Genomic DNA, 6,904 nt, shown 5'->3' with positions numbered 1-6,904 from the left:
ATCACTGAACTGGAAGCAGCTGATGCAGGAACATACTACTGTGGTTCAGACTCTCAGCTGAGATTCATAAAGATACAGCTGGTAGTCGGTGAGACCAGCACAGAGAGAGATAAAACAAATAAAAAACAGAAAAATCATGTTATAGTTTTTTCACCACATTATGTTCTGTATTTTCTCTGACAGTCTCTCTGAATCAAACCAGCTCTGCTGAACAGGTTACATCACGGCCACCATCACATAAACCTGGTAAAATCTTTACATTTTCTGTTTCTGTGCTTCTCCTGATTTTCCTTCACTTATTTTTCCACAAACAGCAAATATTCAAATACTCAAATACACGAATGGAGAATTAGAGAATGTCGTTTTGTTCACACAGCTTTTCCTGCCTTCACTCCACAGTCAAATGGTAATGCTGCAGATGTCCACTGTCTTCCAAACCATAAGTGGTCAGCCCAATTTATATGTTAGAAAGTCAACAGAATGCGACTCTCACATGTTATCTGAGATACAACAGGAGAAATCTTGCATCTTGCAGGCACATCGAGTGTGGTTTCTCCCTCTGGAGAAGTATTTTATAAACAGGAAAGGACTGTAGGCAGCTAGTTTGGCATTCTGGTGTTGGGATCCAGAGGTAATAGGGAGGCACTTGGCTTGGGGCCGAAGCAATCTGGTGGAGACCCAACTTCCTTACTATTTTTAATATTGAAATTAAGTCAGCCATAACTTAATGAACAGAGAACAGAAGAGCCGAGAAAGAGGAACATTTCGGAAACTGCAATGTTGGAAAAAAATTTCCTGTTGCTTTGAAATTTGCCACATACTTAAACACAGTATTTGCAGCCTAATTATACAACCTGTATGAATTCAGTATTTCTATTCCAGCAGTCTTCTCAGTCAGAAGTCCTCATCCGTTCTCCAAGTTCCTCAGATGGCTGTTTCTCATCTGAAATGACAGTGACCATGTTATGGTGCATTCACACCAAATGCGTTACACACGTCAAGAATGGCGCCCAATGCTTCAAGTTCAACACCTGTGTACTTTGAATCTAGACGGTTGGCATTTTGCTCTTCACCAAATGCATTTCACACATCAGGTGCGTCTGGTTTATATTCTATGTGAACATCGATGGCGCTCAGATGTGTCAAAGTCGCTCTAGCAGTTGTTTTCCGGAAGCGTTAAAGCGATGGACGCTGTTGACGTGTCAAGCACTCAAAATCGGTTCAAATCGCGCCGCGACGGGCCCTCAATTTGCCTCCACATAGACTTTGATTGTAAACCAGACGCGGCTGATGCTCAAAACGAGTTTGGTGTGAATGCACCATTAGTTGACAGGTTTTTCAAAAATGATGTCTGAATGTTTAGTGTTGTTTCTTCTGCAGGGCTGAGGCAAGTGATACAAGTAATATGAGTGTGGGGTCGGTCGGTCCCCATTCATATGCACAAGGGTTAAATTATTATTACCCACTTTCATTGTCTGTGTCTGTTTCCAAGACATTTTCTGTCCATGCCTATTAAATTCTCCTTTCTCTCCTTTTCAGACTTGACTTTATTTTACATTCTGCGTGTCGTCCTGTTTCTGCTGTGGTCTCTGCTTTTTGTCCTTCTGATGATTCCTACAAAGAAATTAAAGCAACAAAGTGAATTTACCCAGAACATCAACACACCACAATGAAGAACAAGAAAAAAAATCCCAGACCAAACAGAATGTTTTTGTTGTTCTTGGAGATATCCAGATGAATGTGCTGAACACTGCTGATACTACTGAGAACCCGAGGATCAATGATGTAAGTCCACAAAGCTGCAACTCTTAAAGATTTCTTCTTGTGAGGACATTAGTTCAGTTTCCATTGACTGTAAAATAAATTTTCTTAATGGAAACACAACAATTAAAAAAAAAAAAACTTATGGTTTTCAATAAAAATGGAATGGATGTTTAAGGAAATCATTTTTTCCCATCACACAAGTCAGATGATACACAGCCGGATGTTACTGCTGGTGAAAACGTCAAAGAAGACGGCAGGAAGTAGTAGAAGGATGGTGGTTTGTTTTGTTTGTTTATTTCGGACGGTGTGCAGCAGCTCCACCAGAGCTCTTGCAGCGTCACACCATTCATAAATAGTTGTGTGTAATTCAAACATGTGAAACCCGCAGCTCTTCTGTATAATCCCCGACTGCAATTTACCCAAATCGACACACACATAGCCACTTCAAGTATGATGGGCTTATTGCTCCAAAACCTGAAGAAGACGCCGACATCACCTCTGATGGCTGATAGATGATGAGTGCTGGCGCCAAGACTGAATTATAAATATATTTCAATGTAACTGTTTAGTCAAGCTTATTCACACGTGAATCTAATTATTTCTTTAATGGAAATACCGAGATTGCAAAATTGTGTGTGTGTGTGTGTGTGTGTGTGTGTGCGTGTGTGTGTGTGTGTGTGTGTGTGTGTGTGTGTGTGTGTGTGTGTGTGTGTGTGTTTTTCCAACATTAGCAGAATATCGACAAAGATTTGTGCACATTTGTATTGGAAACACAACTAGTGGCTGTGTTGGTGGATTTTGCCCTCAGTGAAGGCGGACACTTGTTTTCCTCTGCTCCCTCCCTGCCCATGCCTGCCCTGCTTGGTCTGTTTTTTTCTATATTTTTGGAGCCTTTCTTCACACATCCTCCGACCTCTCAATGCAATTGATCAAATTTTCTCGACTGGGCACAGGAGAGCCCTCTTGTCCTGCAGGGACACACCCGGCAGGATTCACCGTGGATTTATTCAGGATAACAGGATTTCTGCTGTTTGGAGCTTGCAGATTCCTGGCTTATCGACAAATTTGTGATGGACTTGTCCGAACTAGCGAACACTTAGACTGTTGGTGTGGACAGAGACGCAAGTTGGATGTGAGTCTTCCTGAGACTCGCTGCCCAGCTGAGGACTCCAAGACTCACTAACAAGATGGAATTGATCTTGGAGAAGTTGCTAGTTTCGGTTCAGTGTAACGGCCAAACTAATTTGGATGATTGGGAAGTGAGATGTACCGGAGAGACTTTAGGGGAGATTGAAACTTATAATCTATCTGAATAGGCTTTCCCCATGTGGCTTTGGAAGAGCTGCATATTTCCAATCTCCTTGAAGATGTATAAACATAACACTCCTTCCCACCTCACCCTCTTTTGTCATCTTTGCAGCTGTGGAGCTGAGCGCTCCCAAGGACATTCCTCAATAAACAACACCTTTATCGGACTTCTGCCGGGAGGCTGAGCAACGGTTTCAAGACCCTGTGACATCACCGCCTTCACTCATGTCTTTGTTTTGCCCTTTGTTTTGTCTGAATGTTGCCATTTGCCCTAATGTGTCCTTTCCTCTTTTTTATTTTATTGTGTTAGAAACTGTGGAGTACTCACTTTTAACCCAGAAAAGGAATTAGAACAAACTTGGAATCCAGAGACTCAGTTTATGAGTCATTCTTTTACTAGTTTATCTATTAGAAACTGTGGAGTACTACCCAGAAAAAGATTATTTTAGTTTATTAGTAATATCAGAAATTGTGGAGTACGCAAGATTTAGATCAACATTATACTTCCTAGATAACTTTTAACTTTTATGCAGAGAGACTCGTACTGCTACAGCCCAGAAAAGGAATTAGAATAAGAATTACAACAAACTTAGAATCCAGAAATACAGGAACAGTCACTACTTAGTTACTTTTTATACTACTACTTGTTAGAAACTGACTACTCACTTTAAACCCAGAAAATGAATTAGATTAGTCACTCTTTAGCTTAGTTTTTCAGAAACTGTAGAGTACTCACTATATCTTGATGCAAAGACACTTTTGGATTGAGACTACTTTTCAGACTCCTGTTCTTCCAACCCAGAAATCGAATTAGACCAAAGTATACTTAGCAACCCTGAACAGGAGCACTTAGTTTACATACTTTAGATCAACATTAGATTATTTTTCTCTTTTATTTGCTTTCCTTTTGTTTGTTATTTTGTATTTCCTTTTAATTCCTGTAAAGCAGTTTGTATTGCCTTGTTGCTGAAAATGTGCTATATAAATAAAATTACCTTTCCTTTTACTATCGTAGATAGATTATATATAGAGTCTCAAAGATAGAAGTGAGAAAAAGTGATGACAAATTGATCCAAAACGCTTCCTGTTGCTTATTTCTATGTTCATAAAAGGGGAGTTTTCTGTTTCTTTTCAGTTTCTGGCATGTCTCTGTTACATCTCAAAAATGGGTCAGCAAAATGTTAACAGGTGGATTTGAGAAGTTTGAATGCAAATGCAAACAAACAAAAAAATCTTGCCAATCTGTCAGGATTCAGTACACACAGTGGCGTGATGTGGGGTTTCAGTCAGGGCCTTCGATAAACTTCAGTAAACTATACCTGAACACATACGTTTTGCAGGACAATGTAAAAACTATTCATCACATCAAGCCAGAGGCATCCAATAATATGCAAATAATTAAAAATACGCCAAGTAAAGCAACAATGCAGCCCAACAAAATCAAGCAATTTATCAATGTATTTTAACAAAATACACAGGCAACAGCGACATAACTGAACAGCCAGAAATTTAGCAAAACTTTTCTATGTTTCCTAGTTAAGCTCAACATCAATCCAAACTGCTCAAACAGCAAATGAGCAATTAAAAGAAAAAAATATTAAGTATGTATGAGAATGTAATAGAAAAGTAACACTCACCCATTACTTGTAAATAAAATCCATCCAATAACATGTTGTGCTCAGTGATTTGTGAAAATCCAGAAGACAGCTCAACCTTCAGAGCATCAGGAGCAACAATGAAGCAGCTGATTCTCAACATGTGAACCAAAGTCTCACCACAAATGAAGATCTTTGTTCTGATTGTTTGAAAGAAAATAATGAAATGCACTGCAAAGGAAATTATTATAAACATTTCAAACTAATTGTGACGGAGAAGCTGTCATGATCCAGGACTTAATTATCAGTCCGTGTCAACATGCGAGCACGCCCGCACACACATACACACAAACATGCACAATCGCTAACTTACTTCTGTTGCAGCTTAAACTGACGCGGTTCATCGTGGGTGCACACGCGGTGTTCCTGCTTCAGTCAGCATATCCATCCTAACCTGTTTTCAGTTCCAAACATTTTCCCGCTTCTGTTTTCAAGCAGGGTTATCTCCGGATTGTGACGCACCAGGAGGGAGTCAGGTGATGGCGTAATGATGTCATCAGAACGTACTGAGTGTTTTCTATTAAATTGAGTATTGTATTTTTGATTACAAGTTATTTTTTTTCTCTTTATTATTATTATTATTATTATTATTATTATTATTATTATTATTATGTAGCCTTTAAGAGTTTACTTGCGTTAGAAGTAATTGTTTAATTGTTTTTGGTTGCTTGTTTGGTCAGAAAGACCAAACAAGCAACCAAATTGTTTGTCTGTGGCTTTAAAAGCAGGGCTCTGCGCCACAGGAAGTCAGTCTGTGGCTAGACTCCTGAGAAGTCACAGTGAAGGTGACAGACTCTTGCATTGAAGGTACTGCTGTTTGACTGTTTTTAACCTGCCTTGGACGTCCTTGTGTATATTCTGCACCTGCCATTTTTTATTTTTTTTTATTTTTTTTCCACCTCAAGAAAAACTAAATTTCACTAAAGTGATCTCTGCCCTTGGGCAGTCATTTTGTCTGTCCAACTCATAAGAGAACCCCATCACACCAATTTTAAGATTCCATGCTAATTGTTAAATGTTTTAATTAGGTAACTTGTTTTATTACATTAACTTTCACCACACCATAATAAATAAGAGGTTTTTATTAAACCAGCCTTTGTTTCTTTTTAAATTAAGACTAAATCATGACGGTGATCAGGCTTTCTGTAGAGGAAAACAATTTTTATATCTGCAGTATTTTCATCTTGTTACATTGTTCTGGTAATATTTTTATATTTCTATTTGTCATTTGTCAGTTTGACTATTAAAATTTTTAATTTTACCTTCAATTTGTGACAACTTATTTCTTTATGCTCATTTTATTAACTGGATTCTATTACTATAAGCAGCTTTTGCAGAAAGAAAACCTAGAGAACATCGATGAATGTTCTAAACGAAATAAGCAAACTATAGACAGAAAGTTCTGCTTTGTTGATTAAACAGGAAATATGTTTGATGCGATGATGCAGCGCTAACCACTACACCTCAGCCCACCCATATTTCCTATGACCATTTCCTCCAACTTTGTAAATACTTATTTTTTATTTTACCAATTATAAGCATGTCTTACTATTTTGGTCATTTTGACAGAGCTCAGTTTTATAATTTGAAAAATAGAGAGATACATCATTTCACACCTCATTTATGAGGCTTGTTTTGTGCAGAGGGCTGAACTCATTGGACTAATGTGGTTTCCTTAAAACACTTCTTGCTTCACTTCAACATTATTTCTGGTTTAGTTTGTCGTCCTCAGTAATGCAAAGATGTGGAGCTTCCAGGTCGTGTTGTTCATCTTGTCTGGTAAGTTTTTACATTCATTCAAATATGAATCTAACAGTTTCCTGTGGTTTTAAAAAGCAGGGGTAGATTTTGTCATCTTAACATTATAAAAATTTAGAATAAAATAAAAAACAAGATCGCACCCTCTGCAGTAGCTGGCATAACACTTTTGTTTTTCTATTTGTTTTTAAAGAAATACATTTAATAAACTGCCTATTTTTCTTTTATGGCTATGGCATTTTCTATTTATATATTTACTGTTTGCTGAGGAGTGGGACTAAAAATTTAATTCTATTTCTGTGAAAATGACAATTAGAATTAAAGTTAATTGCATTGAATTATGTTTTTGTTCTCTCCTGTTTCCAGCTGCTGTGTGCTGTGTGAGTCGTGCTGCAGGTTTGATCCATGTGTTTGGATAC

At 37.9% G+C, this 6,904-nt stretch overlaps 1 long non-coding RNA gene across 1 annotated transcript; it reads right to left on the bottom strand.

The window, feature by feature from the left end:
- Nucleotides 1-798: 798 nt before the first annotated feature.
- Nucleotides 799-5,129, bottom strand: LOC106940470 (uncharacterized). The gene is made up of 3 exons (XR_001423102.1): nucleotides 5,041-5,129; nucleotides 1,467-1,614; nucleotides 799-943 (listed from the first exon to the last, which is right to left on the bottom strand). It is a non-coding gene; the product is annotated as an uncharacterized LOC106940470 (long non-coding RNA).
- Nucleotides 5,130-6,904: the final 1,775 nt, after the last annotated feature.

Source organism: Poecilia latipinna, unplaced genomic scaffold (genome assembly GCF_001443285.1).
Source record: "Poecilia latipinna isolate Pla-1442-1.1 unplaced genomic scaffold, P_latipinna-1.0 Scaffold3239, whole genome shotgun sequence".
In the NCBI taxonomy this organism is placed as follows: Eukaryota; Metazoa; Chordata; class Actinopteri; order Cyprinodontiformes; family Poeciliidae; genus Poecilia; species Poecilia latipinna.
Note: the sequence above shows the minus strand (reverse complement) of the source record. Positions and strands in the feature narration are given on the sequence as shown.